Source organism: Taudactylus pleione, unplaced genomic scaffold, assembly GCF_031769625.1.
Source record: "Taudactylus pleione unplaced genomic scaffold, aTauple2 ptg000040l, whole genome shotgun sequence".
NCBI lineage: Eukaryota > Metazoa > Chordata > Amphibia > Anura > Myobatrachidae > Taudactylus > Taudactylus pleione.
Window position 1 is genome coordinate 858914 of NW_028284442.1, and position 19987 is coordinate 878900.

At 42.7% G+C, this 19987-nt stretch overlaps 1 protein-coding gene and 1 pseudogene across 2 annotated transcripts in view; both read left to right on the forward strand.

Annotated features, from left to right (window-relative positions):
* CHST11 (carbohydrate sulfotransferase 11) overlaps positions 1–19987 on the forward strand; it is a 291985-nt gene that overhangs the window by 266975 nt on the left and 5023 nt on the right. The gene's annotated exons all lie outside the window — the stretch shown is intronic.
* LOC148538299 (5S ribosomal RNA) lies at positions 18430–18547 on the forward strand (annotated as a pseudogene).

Below are 19987 nucleotides of genomic sequence, written 5' to 3' on the forward strand. Positions count from 1 at the left end.
TATGAATAATATGTAGTAATTATGTAGCTTCAGCAGTTATGCAGTATTTTAGCATTTATTGTAACCCAGTCTTTTTTTTAACCATATAACAAATTATGCAAATTATGCCTAAAGAACTAATCTGTATGTGTGTATGGTGTTAGTGCTTCTAAATGAAGATGCAGTATGATGGAGTTGTTGATAATTTTACTATGACAAAATGTAACAAGAAAATCAATAAACACAAATAATTAATAAGACAGAATTAAAATTAAGCACAAAACAGGACAATCAGATAATACTGTAGTAAGAATGTCTGAACCTGCTCTGTGAGCAATGCTTATATTAACAGGCAGGATAAACCTCTGCCTAAGAGTCAAAAGAGGGAAACGGGGGGGTATGGTCACAATGCAAGGGTCACAGATATAAGGGAAATGAAAATGAATTAAAGAATAAAAAATATATATATATTAGGTGCCAGCAATGTAGAAAGTTTTCGTTGAAAAAGTTAAGGGGGATAAATGGATCCCCAAAGACAAAATATATCACAATAAACTGAAATAATTTGTTTGTTTGCGAAGATCTGTTAGAGAGTGGCGTCCCACACCTCTAATGCAGAGATGTTTATGGTGGTAGTTGATATAGAGGTACCTGAGCCTGCTGATGTTAAAGGCAGTTGGAGGTTACAGGTCTTAATTAGGGGTATTTCCAAAGTCCGCTGGTAAGTAATGGTATTTGCAGACGAGTGGAACTGCCGTGCAGGGACAGTGGAAAAAGACTCTGGACTTACTGGTGGTCGGGATAACGATACTGCCTTTGAACCTCTATACACCCCTGCCTATACCTTCTGATATCCTGCCTATAAACCTCTAAGGATGACGCTATTTTGCGTACACAGTCATATAATAAATAAAGACTCCAGACCTAGAACCTGTGGTTCCAAAGCACAAAGTATTATTCAAGTAAAAGTACAGTCAGTTACACGCTAGTTATAAGTACAATGTAGCGCAAAGGAATTATACAGACCCAAGTACAGTTATACATACGCAGCGCTCTGGACCAGATGTAGGCATGTCACGCTGGGAGGCGGTTTTCTGGAAGCTGAGGCCTGAGGCTGCGGGAGGAAACAGAGGCGAGGGGCCTGAATGTACGACCTCCGCATCCACGGATCTTGGTAGTTGGCGAGACCTAGTCAAAGGTGCGGAATCTAACCCACGAGACGGTGTTCGCCAGTGACCCCACCAATCGGGATATGGGCTTGAGCTGCACCTCGTAAGCAGGTCGCGGTCCTTTGACTAGGTGACCAAAGCCTGCGGGAAAAAGGAGAGACGAACACTCGTGGCCCAAAGGGTCTGTGCCAGTAAGGGGCACATAGGGACACTGTACTTGAGGTACAAGGAAGTGTGCACTGCGGACACACTACCGGGTTGCTGGTTAGAAAGAGTGCACCACGGTGCAATACTGTAACACGTAGGTAGGGACCACAGAGTCCAGTAACGAGGTGGGTAGTGGTACTGGAGCCAGCCAGAGATTATGACGCTGGAGAGGTGGGTACGTATAACTACACTCAGGCTGTGATGGTAAAGCACTGGTGAAATGGAGAGTATACTGCACACAGGCGGCGGAGGTAACGCACTGGTGGAATGGAGGTATACTGCACACAGGCGAGGTGGTAACGCACTGATGAGATGAATGATATAGCTGCACACAGTCTGAGGTGGTAAAGCACTGGTGAGATGAATGGTCTAGCTGCACACAGGCTGAGATGGTAAAGCACTGATGAGATGAATGATATAGCTGCTCACAGGCTGAGATGGTAAAGCACTGATGAGATGAATGGTATAGCTGCACACAGGCTGAGATGGTAAAGCACTGATGAGATGAATGAAATAGCTGCACACAGGCTGAGATGGTAAAGCACTGATGAGATGAATGAAATAGCTGCACACAGGCTGAGATGGTAAAGCACTGATGAGATGAATGGTATAGCTGCACACAGGCTGAGATGGTAAAGCACTGGTGAGATGGATGATATAGCTGCACACAGGAATAGATCACTGGCAGCAAGGGAACCTGGAACGAGAGACCACTAGTAACACTAGCAGCGACAATGGTTGTTCAGGCAACTACCCGATACACAGGAGCCAAATATATACCCCTGGAAGCCCACTGATTGGTCCACAGCGTCAGCTGACCAGCCAGACTGTCAGGGAAGGAAGGATAGTCAGAGAAGGAAGTGTCATGGCGCCCATGACAGGAACTCCGATCCCCGCGCACCAGGCCGCCTGAGACACCAGCATCAGGGAGAATGCTCAGCACCTCCCATGTCGCCGCACCAGCCGCCCGACTGCCCGGGAAGTCAGAGGAAGCCGGCGGGACGGTAAGGGGCGGTCGATCCCCGGCTGAACTCTGACAAGGCATCAGCAAGAAACCTCTAGTCAATCAGCATTCAGCACGAAGACTAGAAACCCAGGGTCAGAGCACATATTTATACCCCCCAGAAATAGACAACACAATAGAGAAGTTTGTTGCTAATACCATTGGTCATAAAGGAGAGGGCATATGTTGCAAGGCATCTAACGGGTTGGTTCAAATAGACACAGTCCAGCCTCTAACAACTGGTGGTCTCTGGTTTACCGCCTCATGCAAATCCTAACGGTCATATAATGTACATTTTGTTGCTTGAAGTCTCTGCGGTCCATAAGTTGAGAATGCCTGTTGCGATCTCTACATCGATGTTACCGGAATACTGTTGAGAGAGTACGCATCAGTACAATACCAAACATGGCTTACTTATCACATATAAAACCTTAGTTACAAAATAATCTTTATATCATAGCAATTATAGTAACTGTGCATACTTGAATCTTATACCTTAAAGCTTATGGAACCTTGTATGTGAATATGCAATGTGTGAGTATGTGGGGTTTGATGTGAAGACGCTAGTTAACTTGGGGCAGATACGTGTGCATGAAGCTAATATTCTGCGTTTTCATACAGGATCTTATGCATTCACTAATATGCGACTAGTTAACAGCGCAAGTGTGCGTATTATTGTGTGTATGAGAAATGGTGTAAGATACAATCGCATGATGCTAATAATAATATCACCACATGTACTAAAGTGTGAGTTTATCTAAAATGGCGTTTGGGCTGCCATTCGCAAAATGGCGTCTTGCGATCTCATTTCCAAGATGGCGTCTTGCGACCAGTCGCAAGATGGCGTTGCTGCGATCCAATTTTAAACTGATCTTGTCTCAGCCAATTATCCAGCTTCGAAAGTCCACCTTTTCATAGCGAACAACATGCTATCACAATCTGATGTTAAAATATAATTTAGGCTTACATTTATATACTATTTAGTGTTATTATGGGATGGCACAAGATGGTTCTTAATCCATCAATAATGTTTCTCTGAGTGGGGACATAAAACTACTATTATACGCACACTGCGGATCTTGGAAGATCATGTGAAAGGTGTGGAGATACACCAGTCCTATAAAGGCAGTCTTGAAGGGGAAATTTGAGACTTTACATTATCTGAGATGTTTTTTTTTTTTTAAATAACATTTCAATAATACATTCTATGCAGGTCTACATATAATACATAAAATGATGGTATTTCCTAGTTCAGGGTTGTAATGCAGTTCTGTATTTACCTCGGTATTCATACTAACCACCATCATAATTTCGTTCTTTCGTTTTACTCTATTTTTAAATTTTCCACACTTCAACACAATAGGAACACACCGGACACATATGCCAATTATTATGATGACAATCAGTATAAGGATTAAGAATTTGCCTATGCTGGTGATCACTTCCTGGACCCATTCCCCTAGATCTGAGAACCATTTCACTGGGTTCAGCCATGAAACCCATCCTTCTATCTTCTCCACTACTTCAGCCACTGAAGCATTATGGTTCTTACGAAATTCCCATTTTAGCTGCAGAATTTCATCCATCTTTCAGTCTATCACCTCCATGGGGTCGCTAGTATCATTGGTGACATAGGTGCAACATTTTACTCCGAATTGGGTGATCAACGTTACGCAATACCCTCCAGTAACAGCAGTTAAATAATTTAACACTAGCCTGTGTTGCACCAGTTCTTTCTTGTACGCTTGCAATTCTCTCCCTGTATACCTGAATGTGTCATCGTACATCTCGGTGATATTATCTATCAATTTAGCAAGTTCCTGAATATATCTAAAGTTTAATGTACTCCGAGTGATCCTGGTGGGAAACTTGAAAGCCAGTTGTCTCACTAATTAACTGAGTGACTTTATGCACGTCACCAGGTATCATATTTTGTTTGCCTCTGTGTTCAAATTGTGTGTGAAGATATGATGGTGTTTTTATGTATACCAAGCATTTCAACATGTGTGAGGGTCATAACTTCTGGGACTACTTTTCGGGAGACCCACTTATACGCTTTTCTTCCACATATAAAATATACATTATCAGGGAGAACATAAGGAATGATATGCATCATTAAACAATCCTATTTCTGGGTCTTCCATCTGGTACATGTAAGTCTCTGGCTGTATTATTTTAGCACAATAACCATCTGGCACCTTACCAATAATTTATTTGGTGGAACTCAATGCATATCGCTACCTAAAATGTCTCCCACTAGATTTAATTGAGCGTAACAGATCATGGTTTATGGACTCATTATCAGCTCTTTGTGAGAAGGTCATTGTCTGATTATTCCCTGTCACTTCCCAACTCCCGGGTTGATTGGGGTTGGTTATGTTTAAACACAAAAGTGAGCTATCTACTTGGAATTGATAGAGTTTGAAATGAGGTGGTTTGGATGAAAGGAATTATCCATCCAATGTTTTCCCTTTTTGTAATTCTAAAATTTCCGTGATATTCAGCGGAAATGGCACCAACCCTACATTATGCTGTCCCTGTGGCACATGTAAAAACACCCAGTAATTAGTTTGATTTAACACTTTGCCTATCATGCTATGATAATCCTCTAAAGGATACCCACCCCAGTACGGGTTATATTTAGGCTGGCACCGTTGGATACAATTCTCATCAACTAGGGACCCACAAAGCTCACAAATACAGGAATCTTCCGACGATAAACCCCCACATCGTCCCCGAGTATCCGGAATAACAGCTCTCTTAACAATAACAGTACTAAGATTGGTCAGACACTCCCCTGATTGGCATTGCACTCCTGACTCCACTCCATCAGCACTGCCATCAACTCCCCTCTCCACAATCGGTCTCCCTTCACAGAAACCAGACATTCCCGAACCGACCAGGATGGTGAAGACTCTAAAAGAGAACATGAAAATGAACACAGCAGGCCCGTCCATTGCCACAACAAGACCTGCAGATTTCTTTTAGTTCAGGTATCTCACTACGACCTTTTCAATCCTCCCGGAACAAGCTCACGAGCGACAGGTCCACGCTATCAGCCTTGTCTCCGACTCGTTTCTCCACCAGTTGGTTGACCTTTTTGCAGTGAGTTGAATGGACCCAGGTATCTCTCTCAGCCACCTTCAAAGATGTAGTACTTGTCAGCAGCACCTGGTACGGACCTTCCCACCGATCAGTCAAACAACCTGAACGCAAGAAATTTCTGATCATGACATATTCTCCTGTTCAACATCATGACAGTTAGTTTCAGGCATATCATTGGACAACAATTTCAGTTTCTGCTGCTGTTGTTTTAACTGCTTACATTAGAACAGGGAAAGGAAAACCGCACTGGAAAGAGTGGCTGTTTGTTTTATATATGATATGTATCTCTCAAAAATGACCTATTCAAGGAACAAAATATATATTGCATTTTCATTCAATATGCATATTCCCAAACAAATGATCATAAGACCTTAGTCCTAAAAGGATCAATATGTGGGTTAGTCCCTGGTGCTCCCCAGAGTCAGTATATAGCATATGAGGAAAAAGAAAAAAGGACTCTTTGTGGGGGCACACAATAGGTACCGAGATAGGGCTAATATAGCCAGATAAGGATTAAAAATTAACTTTTAATGAGAATATATTAAAAGGAGCAATTATCACAAATATATACATACAACAGAAAACATATAGTTTAGCTGGAGACTGTAATCTCTCAGTTTAAACATACAAACGCACAACATAAACAATATATGATTGGAGACTATTGTCTCTAGAGGCAAAGATTAATGGAAGTATATTCCTCCTTGAATTAACAAAAAAAGCCAGGTGAGATAATTGAAAATCAATAAAAGTATATATTATGCTGATTCAGCAATATAATACGCCAGTTAAACACAGACCAGGCATTTAGAAGTAATAGATATGGTACATCTGTGTCATGATCAATGTTAGATACCAATGCCTGTATGCACCTTATAAATAAGCAACAAGACTGTATACTAAACAACCCAATGGTGATATGTTAAGTTGCCAATTAAATAATTGGTCAGAAAATCAAAAGATAGCTAATGTAACATATATCAAAATTATAATTCAACACCATCTAATGACACATAGGCCATTTGACATGTCGTCAGCATCATATTTAGAAAACACTTAATAGTCTCAGGATGTATACACACTGCTGCAGTCAAATGTCAGAAAAAGTAAGCTGACAGGGTTCGTGGCCGTCTGCCCTGATGCGCCTGGCAGTGCAGGGGGTGTACGCCACTTACCTGATCAGCCAGCAGTCCAGAAATACAGTCTGTATTGGTATCAGTTGCACGAGTGCATGCCGCTGTGCCTGGGGAAGAAGCCGGCGTCACGTGTGCGCATCACGTGACCCGGAAGTAGGACGCGCATTTCGCCATCGGCAGGCTTGCTCACAATCTCCACCCTGCTTACTCATTGATATAAGATACTTTACAGTTACCTCATTGTTAGCCTTCAAGTCTTCCTGTGGACATAATCAAATGAGGTTGTCTACCGAACAGTATTTCAAATGGGGACAGATTTAGAGGGGGTCTAGGAGTGGTCCTTATACTATGTAGGACCAAAGGTAACGCTTCTGGCCATCCTAGTCCAGTCTCTGCCATGATTTTACTCAACTTATTTTTAATAGTCCCGTTCACACTCTCTACCTTGGCACTGGTTTGCGGTCGGTAAGGGGTGTGAAGTCGACTATTAATACCCATCAGCTTACACATATTTTGAGAAACATCACCTGTGAAATGAGTACCCCTGTCACTCTCAATGATTTTAGGGATACCGTATCTGCATACAAATTCCTGAACTATTTTCTTGGCAGTAAACGCAGCAGAATTAGTGGCTGCTGGGTAGGCTTCAACCCAGTTAGAAAATACTTCTGTGCACACTAATACATACTTAAGGTTCCTGCAGGGTGGTAATTGGATGAAATCAATTTGTATCACCTGGCAAGGTCCATCAGTCGGTGGAATGTGGGACGGTTCGGTAGGGATCACTTTCCCTATGTTCTTCCTCAAGCAGGTCAGACAGGACATTGCTATCTTTTCTGCTTGTGAAGAAAAACCTTGTGCGCACCAGTATGCTCTCACCAACTTGCACATACCTTGCTTTCCCAGATGAGTCAGACCGTGTGCTGCCTCAGCCAGGCTGGGGTAATATGCCTTGGGGGCTACTGGCTTACCTTGTCCGTCCATCCAGAGCCCGGAGGACTCTTGCCCACATCCCTTGGACTTCCAAATGGACTTTTCCTGAATTGAACACAAATTTTGCATCTCAATTAATTTCAGCATATCAATTGTTTGGAAAGACATAATTTTTTCAGTGGGAGAAAACATTTTTAACCCTGCTGCCCATTTTGCAGCTTCATCGGCTCTATTGTTGCTCAATGACACCGGATCATCCTCACATGTATGGGCTTTACACTTGATTACTGCCACCGCTTTGGGCAGTTGGATTGCTTCTAAAAGGTGTTTTATGTGTTGGGAATGTGCAACTGGTGTGCCTGCTGCTGTCATAAAATTTCTCAGACGCCATAGAGCCCCGAAATCGTGCACCACCCCGAACGCGTACCTCGAGTCAGTTAGCAGATTTGCCTGCTGCCAGTTCACATGCTCTAGTTAGTGCTACTAACTCTGCCACCTGGGCTGAGTGAGGAGGACCAAGAGGTTTAGCTTCTATGATGTCTGTGTCATTAACAACAGCATAACCTGTACATAATTCACCTGTGTCTGTTTGTCTATGACAACTCCCATCTGTGTAAAAAGTCACATCTACCTTCTCTAAAGGTGTGTCGTGTATGTCAGGTCTAGCAGTAAAGGTCTGGTTCAGATATTCCATACAATCGTGTGTATCATTATGTCCGCTGAACTCATCCCCCGCCAGCAACTTGTCTCCTTCCACCCTTTGTACATCATGTTATACATATGGTAAATACGTTGCTGGATTCCACGTGCTGCAACGTTTAACAGTGATGTTTGCAGTTGCGATTAGAGCTAGTTCCCATTTGGTAAACCTAGCCGAAGAGACGTGTCTGGTTTGAGCAGAATTCAGCAGAGCGGATACAGCATGGGGAGTGTATACAATGATATCATGACCCAATACTACATCCTCACTTTTACTCACCAATAGAGCGGTAGCTGCTACACTTCTCAAACAGGTGGGGAGTGATCTCGCCACAGGGTCCAATTGGGCACTGTAGTATGCTACAGGCCTACTGGCATCACCATGTTTTTGTGTAAGGACACCTGCAGCACAACCATCGGCTTCCGTACAATACAAATCAAAAGGTTTTTCATAATCAGGTATTCCCAATGCAGGTGCTTTTGTCAGACTATCCTTAAGATTAAGGAAAGCCTGCTCTGATTCCTCTGTGTGTATGACACGATCGGGCTTTGAGGAAGAGATTAAGTCCTGTAAAGGCAAGGCCAAAATAGAAAAACCTGGTATCCACATTCTACAGTATCCACACATTCCCAAGAAGGTACGAAATTGCTGTTGATTCTGCGGCAGTGTCATGTTCTGTATGGCCTGATTTCTATCATTTGTTAAATGTCTTAACCCCTGGGTTAGGCAGTGTCCCAAATATTTTACTCTGGATCGGCACGGCTGTAGTTTGTCCTTAGCCACCTTGTGTCCTGTATGCGAGAGATGAAGCAACAAAAGTTTAGTATCATTCAAACATGACATAAACGAATCAGAACACAGCAATAAATCGTCCACATATTGAATTAGAACAGATCCATTTGCAGGTTGAAAAGATTGTAAACAGTCGTGCAATTCCTGGGAAAAGATACTGGGGCTGTCTATGAAACCTTGGGGCAACCGTGTCCATGTATATTGCACACCTCTGTATGTAAATGCGAATAGATACTGACAGTCAGGGTGGAGAGGCACAGAGAAGAAAGCAGAACAGAGGTCAATGACAGTGAAATGGGTTGCATTTGGTGGGATCTGCATCAGGATCACAGCTGGATTTTGCACTATGGGGAATTGGCTCTCTACGACCTTATTAACACCTCTAAGGTCTTGTACCAGCCTATAACCCCTCCCACCACTCTTTTTCACCGGAAAGATGGGACTGTTGGCTACACTAGCTGTACGGACTAAAATTCCCTGTTGCAATAGTCGCTCAATTATTGGAAAAACCCCTAATTCTACCTCCTGTTTTAGTGGGCACTGGGGAATTTTTGGAGCTTGCCTATCGCTTTTTAAATTTACCATTACGGGGGTTACGTTTGCCATTAATCCAGTGTCCTGTCCATCCTTAGTCCAAAGGGAATCTGGAATTTGCTACAACATTTGATCTACCTGGGACGGATTTTCATTTAAACTGGTAGAGTGATACATTATTCTTTGGGGAGTGTCCAACATATCCTGCACCTCATGCGCAACTCTCTCAGGGATATCTAAAAATACACCATCAGGGGTGCAATATATAACACATCCCATCTTACATAACAAGTCTCTGCCCAGCAGGTTAGTAGGAGCCACAGCAGCCAAAAGAAAAGAATGCCTGGTATGCAACAGCCCAATAGTAACCTCTGTGGACTTTGTTAAAGGATAATGGTCCACTTTATCTGTTACACCCATTGTTGGTACTGTCTCATTGGTCACTTGTAAATTAACGGGAGATTTTATCACTGACCTGGTCGCCCCTGTGTCTACAAGAAAAGGGTATTCAGTACCAGCTACATCAACCATCATGACCGGTTCTTCCCTAGTACTCCCGTTAACCTGACTATCTGTAGACTACAGGTATGACTTGACCACTAGCGTTGGCTACCATTCTCCAATAAAGCATTAACGGCCACAATTGGAGCTGGTGCCTGCTGGACATTTGCTGTTCTCTGTGCATATCCCTTATGGGGATATCCAGGTACTCTCTGGTTTGGGGGTCCAGCCCTTTTTACTCTGCAGTTTTTAATTAAATGTCCTGGTTGGTTACAATTAAAACATATTCGTGGATCGGATGAAGACACGGGTTGTTGTGAGGTTTGAGCAGGGGGAAAAGGTGGTGGATATGGGTAGGGATATGGAGGATAAGGGTATTGTGGGGGATATGAAGTTTGTGAGTAGTGTGGGACCTGAGGTTGTGTAGGGTTAGTAGAATAGAGCTGTGTTTTGCTGTTGCGTGGGATTAGTGAGGGCATATAACTGTTCAGGTGTAGGTGTGTGTGTAGATGCAAATGTCTGTTGGCTGTGATGTTACCTTCATTCCTTCCAGAGCTTGAATACTGACAGCCATTAGTTTTTCGCTCTGGGTCTCTCTCTTCTTTGAGATGTTCCTATCATGTTCTATCGCAGATTCTATGAGTGTATCTATTGTGACTCCCCTCCAGCCAGGTTGTGAGGTCTGAACCCGAGTCTTTAAGTTTTCCTTTAGACCGTCCATGAGTATCGTGACTATCATTCCCCTGTGGTGAGTGCTATCTTTAATATCTTCTATCCCAGTGTACTGGGTGATAGCCTGCAGAGCCCGGTCGCAATACTCTTCTGCAGATTCACTCTCCTTTTGCTTTATGGTGAAAATTTTGTTCCAGTTAACTACTACTGGAAAATAAATACCCAATTGAGTTACAATGCGGGAAATGTTACCTTGGTTTACTTGGTCTGTTAAGGGAACATCACCATCCAATACACAATCCGTGATAAATTTTGTCACGTCGGTATTGCGTGGTAGACAGGCCCTTAACACCACCCGCCAATCTTTATTAGTGGGCTCATGAGAACTACCCAAATTCCTCAAAAATCTTTGACATTTGGCTAGTTCCTTTTTGGGATCGGGGAAATCATTTATGATGGAATTTAGTTCTGCTCTTGTCCAAGGACAATGCATTACCACATCTGCATTTCCATTCGGAACAGTTATTGTCCGAATGGGATGCAGACTGGTAGCGCTGTTACCTTTGACCTTATTACCTGGCTGGGGGTTTAATCTGTTGCTGCTACGTATGGTATTAACAACTTCCTCTACGGGTGCAGAGGGTGTTAGCACGGAAGGGGTATGAAATACCGCCGGCTGCATGACTGGCAGTTCGATTCCAGTCATCGGCAGGCCGACATCAGCAGAGTTCCGAGCAGCGGAAGCCCGACAGCGCTGGAAATCCCGATCGTGGATAGGTGAGTATCTACTAACCTAACCCCCCTAACCCTAACCCTCCTTAGGGGTGCCTAACCCTAACTTCCCCACCCAAGTGCCTAACCCTAATCCCCCCTCTAAGTGCCTAACCCTAACCACCCCCTTCCCCGCTGCCTAAACCCAAGTCCCCCGGAGGGTGCCTAACCCTAAGTCCGCCCCGGGGGTGCCTAACCCTCCCGGGAGGGTGCCTAACACTAAGTCCCCCCCGGGAGCCCTAAACCTAACCCTCCCCCCCCCCCGCGGCTGTCCGCTGGCGGCGCCCGGCATCCCTACGATCGGGATGCCGGGCGCCAGTCTCCCGGTGTCCGGGGAAATGCGGGCATCTACATCTAGACGCCCGGCATTTCACCCTTGCCGGGATATGAGTCGGGAAGCCAGCTGCCGGTATTTAGGCAGTCGGCTTCCCGATTGCTTCCCGTTAGCACTTCCCTTGCTGTTACCTATGGAGATGGCGGCACCACTCGTGATTGTCGTGGCGTAGCATCTATCAGCATGGAAAATGGCGTAGCATCTATCAGCATGGGAAATGGCAGACATTACAATAGGCTCATCATCCACATCATGAACATTTTCTTTATAGTTGCTTAAGAGAGGGTACAAATTGCTTGTTACATTTTTGTGGGTATTTTTGATAACTGTACTTGCACCTCCATCCACATAAGGTGAGGGTGGCGCGCGTGAACTGCTGGCAATACATTCCGCAACGCTACCTTGCTGCACGTGCGCGCCATTTTGCGGCTCGCCCGCATTGCAATTCAGCGTCGCGGATGTATTCTCTGGCAATGCACTCGCAATGCTAGTTTGCGTTGCTTGCGCATTTTTAAGCCACGCATCCCCTTCATGCTGCCACAACTTTAAACATTCATAATATTTGACCTTTTTCTCTCGGGAGCGCATCAGACTGATGTGATCCCGGATATTATCTAATACATCTTTATCAAAACTACCAATTCTGGGAAATGGTCTAACACTCTTCATCGTCATTTTAAACCATACATCATAATACCTTATTGCATAAGTACCGTACTTAGTATGCATAATACAACGGGCCGATCCAAGCGGCGCTTCCATTAGCAGCACATCATTGTCTAACATCTCTATTGTTTGCGTGGCTACCATTCTGAGACAACTCCTACGTTTTTCAATAAAGATTTAAACTGGTGAAAGACAGTCAAGATACTTTCACTTACCTGCGAACGTCTTGGAAAAAAGGCGTATTCGCAAACCTTATGGAGGACCTCTAGACGCTTCCACTCACCTACGGAAGTAAAGGCCGCTTCCGCTCAGCAATCCCTTTTTGACTACTTCTCAACTGCTAGGGGGCAGCAAACTACCCTTTGTGTTCCAGTTGATTTCGTCCACTCTCCCACCAGCTCACAATCACAATCTAGCCAAGATTATGTGGTTCAATTATAGTGTTCAAATAAGCCTAACAGATCACACACATTGATTACTGAGTGCTATAATCACGCTGGGGGCCGAACCCTAACAAAAATAACAAACCATTCACCTGCTTTGTGTAAAGTAAACGGTAAGCTGCTACCAAGCCACTAGGCCAACTCCTGCGCCTAGCAATTAAGGGTCCTACGATACCCTTAACATTTAGGTCCTGTGTTACACCCTAAACAAACGCTCACAGTTACAAACTTTTTTCCTGCGCAGAAAAATACACGTTAACCCAGATATTTAGCAACAATTGATAATGTAAACTCAATGGCTTTGTTTAAACATGTGGCAGCACAACCGGAAGTACGTATACGCTATTGTGCGACCAGTCGCTTACACAATAATGCGACTACCACACCATATGACTACCTTTAGCTGCGTACACAAAAGTGCGTCTTTACTGTGCACAAAACTGCGACTCGGCCGCGTGTTCAATACTGCGGCACCCCTTTAAATGATAGGTTCTATCAACAAAGGAAAACAAACTTTTTCCTCTCTTGTCCCTGGATTCTAGTCAGCGTCCCTAGCTCACATGAAAACGGGTAGCGATCTCTCAGCACCGAGCGGATGCAGGTAAACCCTGCATGTGGCCACTCCACCCTTTGGTGAGATATCGATAACCGTATTTGCCGTGTGAGTGGGTAAGTGACTTCACTACGAGTCCCCAACTAACGATACTGCCTTTGAACCTCTATGCACCCCTGCCTATACCTTCTGATATCCTGCCTATAAACCTCTAAGGATGACGCTATTTTGCGTATGCAGTCATACAGTAAATAAAGACTCCAGACCTAGAACCTGTGGTTCCAAAGCACAAAGTATTATTCAAGTAAAAGTACAGTCAGTTACACGCTAGTTATAAGTACAATTTAGTGCAAAGGAATTATACAGACCCAAGTACAGTTATACATACGCAGCGCTCTGGACCAGATGTAGGCATTAGCAAAAAAACGCTTGTCAATCAGCATTCAGCACGAAGACTAGAAACCCAGGGTCAGAGCACACATATTTATACCCCCCAGAAATAGACAACACAATAGAGAAGTTTGTTGCTAATACCATTGGTCCTAAAGGAGAGGGCATATGTTACAAGGTATCTAACAGGTTGGTTCAAATAGACACAGTCCAGCCTCTAACAACTGGTGGTCTCTGGTTTCCCACCTCATGCAAATCCTAACAGTTGGTCATATAATATACATTTTGTTGCATGAAGTCTCTGCGGTCCATAAGATGAGAATGACTGTTGCGATCTCTACATCGATGTTACCGAAATACTGTTGAGAGAGTACGCATCAGTACAATACAAAACATGGCTTACTTATCACATATAAAACCTTAGTTACAAAATAATCTTTATTTCAAAGCAATTATAGTAACTGTGCATACTTGAATCTTATACCTTAAAGCTTATGGAACCTTGTATGTGAATATGCAATGTGTGAGTATGTGGGGTTTGATGTGAAAACGCTAGTTAACTTGGGGCAGATGCGTGTGCATGAAGCTAATATTCGGCGTTTTCATACAGGATCTTATGCATTCGCTAATATGCAACTAGTTAACAGCGCAAGTGTGCGTATTATTGTGTGTATGAGAAATGGTGTAAGATACACATGATGCTAATAGTAATATCGCCACATGTACTAAAGTGTGAGTTTATCTAAAATGGCGTTTGGGCGGCCATTCGCAAAATGGCGTCTTGCGATCTCATTTCCAAGATGGCGTCTTGCGGCCAGTCGCAAGATGGCGTCGCTGCGATCCAATTTTAAACTGATCTTGTCTCAGCCAATTATCCAGCTTCGACAGGGATGTCGGGTAACAGCGTCAAGCCACTCATGAACGGCAGTAACTCTGATCCTGAGCCGCCGGTCCACCGTGGCAGTCTTGGAGGGGATGACTCTAGTGTGTGGCCTTGCTGGGCTAAGCACCAGGCACTCCCTTCTACGGAGTCTTACCTCTGTCCTATTCAGGCGTCCCCGTACTACTGTCTCCTTCTTCACAGCAAGCACCGTCCGCTGCTTGCTGTCTTTACTGTACACTTTCTGGTAACTTCTGGGTCTCGTGACTGCGGTCACGTGATCACGATCTCGATGCCAGTGGTTGCCGCGTACTTCGCTCTCAAATGGCAGATGGATTGAGGTATTCGGTCTCAGGTTTCTCTATTTCTTGAGGTTGGCTGTAATGTGCTTGTAAGTGCTTGTATGCATATCAGCCCGTTTGGGCCTTCGTCAGGGAGTTAGTTGTGGCCATCTTGAGTTCCCCTTGGTATTCAGGATATTTAAGCTGCTATTAGCTCTTCTGTCATAAAATGGCAGTAAAGGCTGTCTCCACTTTGATATAGTGGCAAACTGGTGTCAAAGGGCCTGATTCAGAGCCGGACGCTCTGAACAGAGCGCTCGCTCTGAATCAGGGCCCTCCTCCATGAAAATGGAGCGGCCTCCTGGCCGCTCGTGTAGCTGTGGGTGACCACCCATAGCATATGCGAGCGGCCAAAAAGATGGTCGCGATGGTCTTGACCATCGCGACCATCGGACTTGCGACAGAGACCCTGCGGTAGGGTTTCCCTGCCACAAGCCCTGGAGTGATTTTGGCTCTATCAGAGCCAAAATCACTCCCACTGACATCACTAGTGATGTCAGTGGGGCCAGCTTCAGACGGTAGGCGTTCCCATGGGAACGCCTCCGTCTGGCAGGCACGCCAAAGGCACGCCCACCAAAGGGGGCGTGCTGTCAATCAACATCGACAGCACGCCCCCTTTGGTGCGAGACCCGGAGCGATGGAAAGCCCGTCGCTCCCCGGGTCTCGTGCATGCGCACGACGGAGCTCCCTCCGTCGTGCGCATGCGCAGTGGGGAACATCGACCCACTTGCGAGCGTACTGCTGCTCGCGAGCGGGTCTGAATGACCCCCAAAATCTCTTCTTGTCCTTCGGTTCATTTAACTAAATCTCTGAATATTATGAGTGATAATGGGGGAGATGAATGGTTAAACATAAGTAAAAAGACTGTGTCTGGACGAAAATATTGGGAAACAATTTATGTAAATATATCTGTATGGGCTGCTGTTGTGGGCCAACAGTCTTAAAGATGTGCTTACAAAAAATAATAAATGTATGCATAAAAAAACGTATTCCTGAAATTCTGTATGTTGATGTCTGATTAACCTGTAATGACCGCCTTGACTTCATTGTCTTCGTTCAGGCCTTGTGGTTTAAATGTTTTCAACGTATATATCCACTTGAGTTCCTCTTTATTAATTTTCCTTTTCGAAGAGTTCCTTTTTATTAATTCTCCTTTTGAAGGTGGAGATTTCGAAAGGAAAAATAATAAAGAGGAACTCATTGACTTTGGGGATCCATTTATCCCCCTTAACTTTTTCAAGGAAAACTTTCTACATTGCCGGCACCTAAAATAATATTTTTTTGTTTTTTTTCTTCAATTCATTTTCATTACACTTATATGTATGACCCTTGCATTGTGACCATACCCCCCTTTTCTGTACTCCCCCCTTCCTGTTGCCCTCTTTTGACTCATAGGCAGAGGCTTATCCTACCTGTTAACATAAGCATTGCTCTGATCGTCCTGTTTTGTTCTCAATTTTAATTCTGTCATATTCTTTGTGTTTACTGATTTTCTTGTTACATTTTGTCATAGTAAAATTATCAACAACTCCATCAACTGCATCTTCATTTAGAAGCACTAACACCATACACACATACAGATTAGTTCTTTAGGCATAATTTGTTATTTGAGTATTGTGATTGGAGGACTACGGGGTCCCTCCATCTGCAAGCATTTGCTGGAAACCCAAAATAAGTGAGCGTAAGGTGTCTTATCCATTTTATTCTTTTTTTAACCATACATATACTATAAATCACCATGTAGTCTCCACACAAGCTAGATATTATGTATGTATAACAGTTTTCTATAAGCCTATATACAATTATCTAATTGTATATAAATTTGTAAGAATTCACTCAGTATTCATCCAAGATCAAGCTTTAGAACATGTACAAGCTGGAAATATACTACCTTATGGCTGCTTAGCCTGACCGCTGGTAGGTCAGATATGGTGCTCACCCGATTGTAGTAGCTATCCAGACCTTCATCCAATGTCTCCCTAGCAGATAGTTGACCAGGATCGGTTGTCCTTTAGGCCAAATTTTCACCGGCATTCAGTTCATTTAAAAATATAATTAAATGTAAACAAAAAAATAAGTATACCAAAAAAATAATATAGTAAAATGGTAATTATGTCTTGTGTTGGATAACCATCCCAACTTTTTTAATAAGTAATAACTCCAAGATGATTTGTAATGTGTCCTAACTTTAAGCATGTTGCTCTGTGCTTATACTGTATAAGGTCACAAACGTTCCTGTGTCCCAGTAAGGGGTGCATGTTCCTCTACATAGGTGGGGTGTTGTGTTGTTAGCTATGACTATTACACTGTGTTTTATAATAATTTGTAGCTAACAGTGCAAATGCATGAAATGTTTCCTTTTTATAATAATTCATGTACTTCCTTAGCCGTATGAATATTTGTGTTTTTGTTCTATTTTTAGCTTTCAGGAATAGAAATATACTGAGAGATTGTAAATGAAATATGTAACAGGCATACTTTATAAAGACGTTGTTCATTCAGTAGGTGAATGAATTTTATTCATTGGAAATATAGTTTTACTTTATATAGATTATTAATAGCTTACTTTACAGTCTGTAAACTGAAGGAGGATTTGAATTACCAAGTCAGTTATTACATACAGTTTTCTATATTGGTTATTGCAAAGGAAATCTGTTTACAACTCTATGATGTATTACATTTATCCTATATTTATTGTACTGTTACAATCAAGAGCTTCCCACCACATCACACTAGCAAGACTTAAATAATCATTGTGTGCCTTATAATATATGAGTTAATGCACTTCCTACTCCCTAATGATTTGGATGTTGTCTCCAAGAAGATCTGTGACCATATAAAAAACAGGAGTCTAGAGGTCCAAAAATTCCGAATAAGCATGATATTAAAAGTCAGGATACCTTTGTGCTATCTGTGCTTGATACACCAATACGAATATAATAGTCAGATTTTGACTTTTTGGTGTATATAATACCTCTTTTAGCTTGATTGTAAAATGATACTATAATTTGATACATGCTATTTTTGTACAATTAGGATACAACGTGATATGTTCATAATGCAGTTTCAATGAATGTATATTACATATGAATTGCCTTTCTATTGAAGATGGTCAAAATGCATAGAAACCTGCAATATTTCCTGTGTATATAATCAGGTGATATTCTTGATATATTGAGTATCCATGTGCAACAAATAGTTTGCTGATGCATTACTTTTTTTTTAAAGTTGTTAATATTTACCAATAAAATGGACTATACATTCAACTAGTCCTACATATATATTGCTTGAACCAGGTATGTTGAAAATTTCCCTTTTATAACTACAGCCACACATTACTTGATTTGCCCAATCTCATTTGATCTTGGAAGCTAAACAGTAATTGGCCTGGTTAGTACCTGGTGGGAGACCTCCAGGGAATACCAGGTGCTGTAGGGTAAAACAATTACTTGGGATTGTTTTTGCACTAGGTCAAGCACTATAAATATAACCTTATATTTTTCTACAGTATCAATTATTTACATCAAGTTTTTTTCGTGTGTAATATATAATCTATTCACAATTTGCCACCAGACTTCACTATAGCCATGAAGTCTGATTTTTACAGGTGATGGATTCCCATCATCTGATTTCTATGATTTGTATGGTACTATATTATATTATTGATGTATAATAAAAGTTATATTTTAATTAAACAACAATCAATTCACAAGAGTGCCCCAGGAAATAGCCCTACTTTTTCTTCTTTGTTCTTTAACATATACCTATTGGGCTTTGGGAGCACCACCAACAATAACTAATCATATAAATTATATTATTAATGTAGGATGGTTGGTTTACACTACTGAATCTACCTCCAGCACTATGCAGAATCCTCCTTTCTTTCTTGTTAACCATGATATTATACAGTAGGAGTTGTATTACTTCATTTAATTCAATGATTATGAGTAAGGGAATCAGAACTTACCATTTTCTGAGATATTATTTGCATCACTTGTATTTTACATTTCTGCTGTATTTATATACCCTCCAGTGCGATAATCAAATTAGACATTTAATAAGAAGAGTGCCCCTACAGACACAATTCCTCAATAGCACTAGGAATGTACAATCAGAGAATACTTTCTATTGAGCCTGTTAATATTTAGGACCAGATGGCCTAACGTTAATGAAGTTTTCCACTCGCCATTAGTTGTGGAGACCGATACCAATGTACTGGAGCAATTCAGTATTGTTTCTGATCCATAAAATAAGCACTTCCGCTGCTAATAAGTTGCAGCAAAATGTTACATTGCCTGGCAGTGTTAGTGAACATGTGTGAACTTAGTTTATGCATACGCACAGCAATGGCCAAAGGAGGCAGAGCAAAGGATCCCACTTCGCAGTCCAGATCTCATTCCAATAAAAAGGAACGGGGCTCAGCAGGCTCAGGCCATCTGAGGATGGCCTCTGTTCCTGCAGCCAAGGGCATGATGAATGGAAGGGACCTGATGATGAATAGGCTCTTTTCGCATGTATAAAAGCCTGTTTATCTTGATGAATAGGCCGCTATACTTTTCTGAGACGCAATATGCTGCTTTATGTTGTGTTTTGGTTCATTATATTAAACTAGCTAAAGTGCTCGGCGTTGCTCGGGTTTAAATCTTGAGGTTATTAAGTTTTATTATGTGATGTCGTCCAAATCCATCCAGTGGAAGGCCCAGAACGCATGCTTCCTGGGTCAAAGTTCTGCTGGCGCACTCCGCTAAGATACCCCAACCACTCCATTAGGCATCCCAGAACAGTTACCACCCCTCTGTGAAGTTTTCATCCAAATCCATCCAGTGGAAGGCCCAGAACAGGCTCCCCGGGTCAAAGTTCTGCCCAGCGTACACCAAC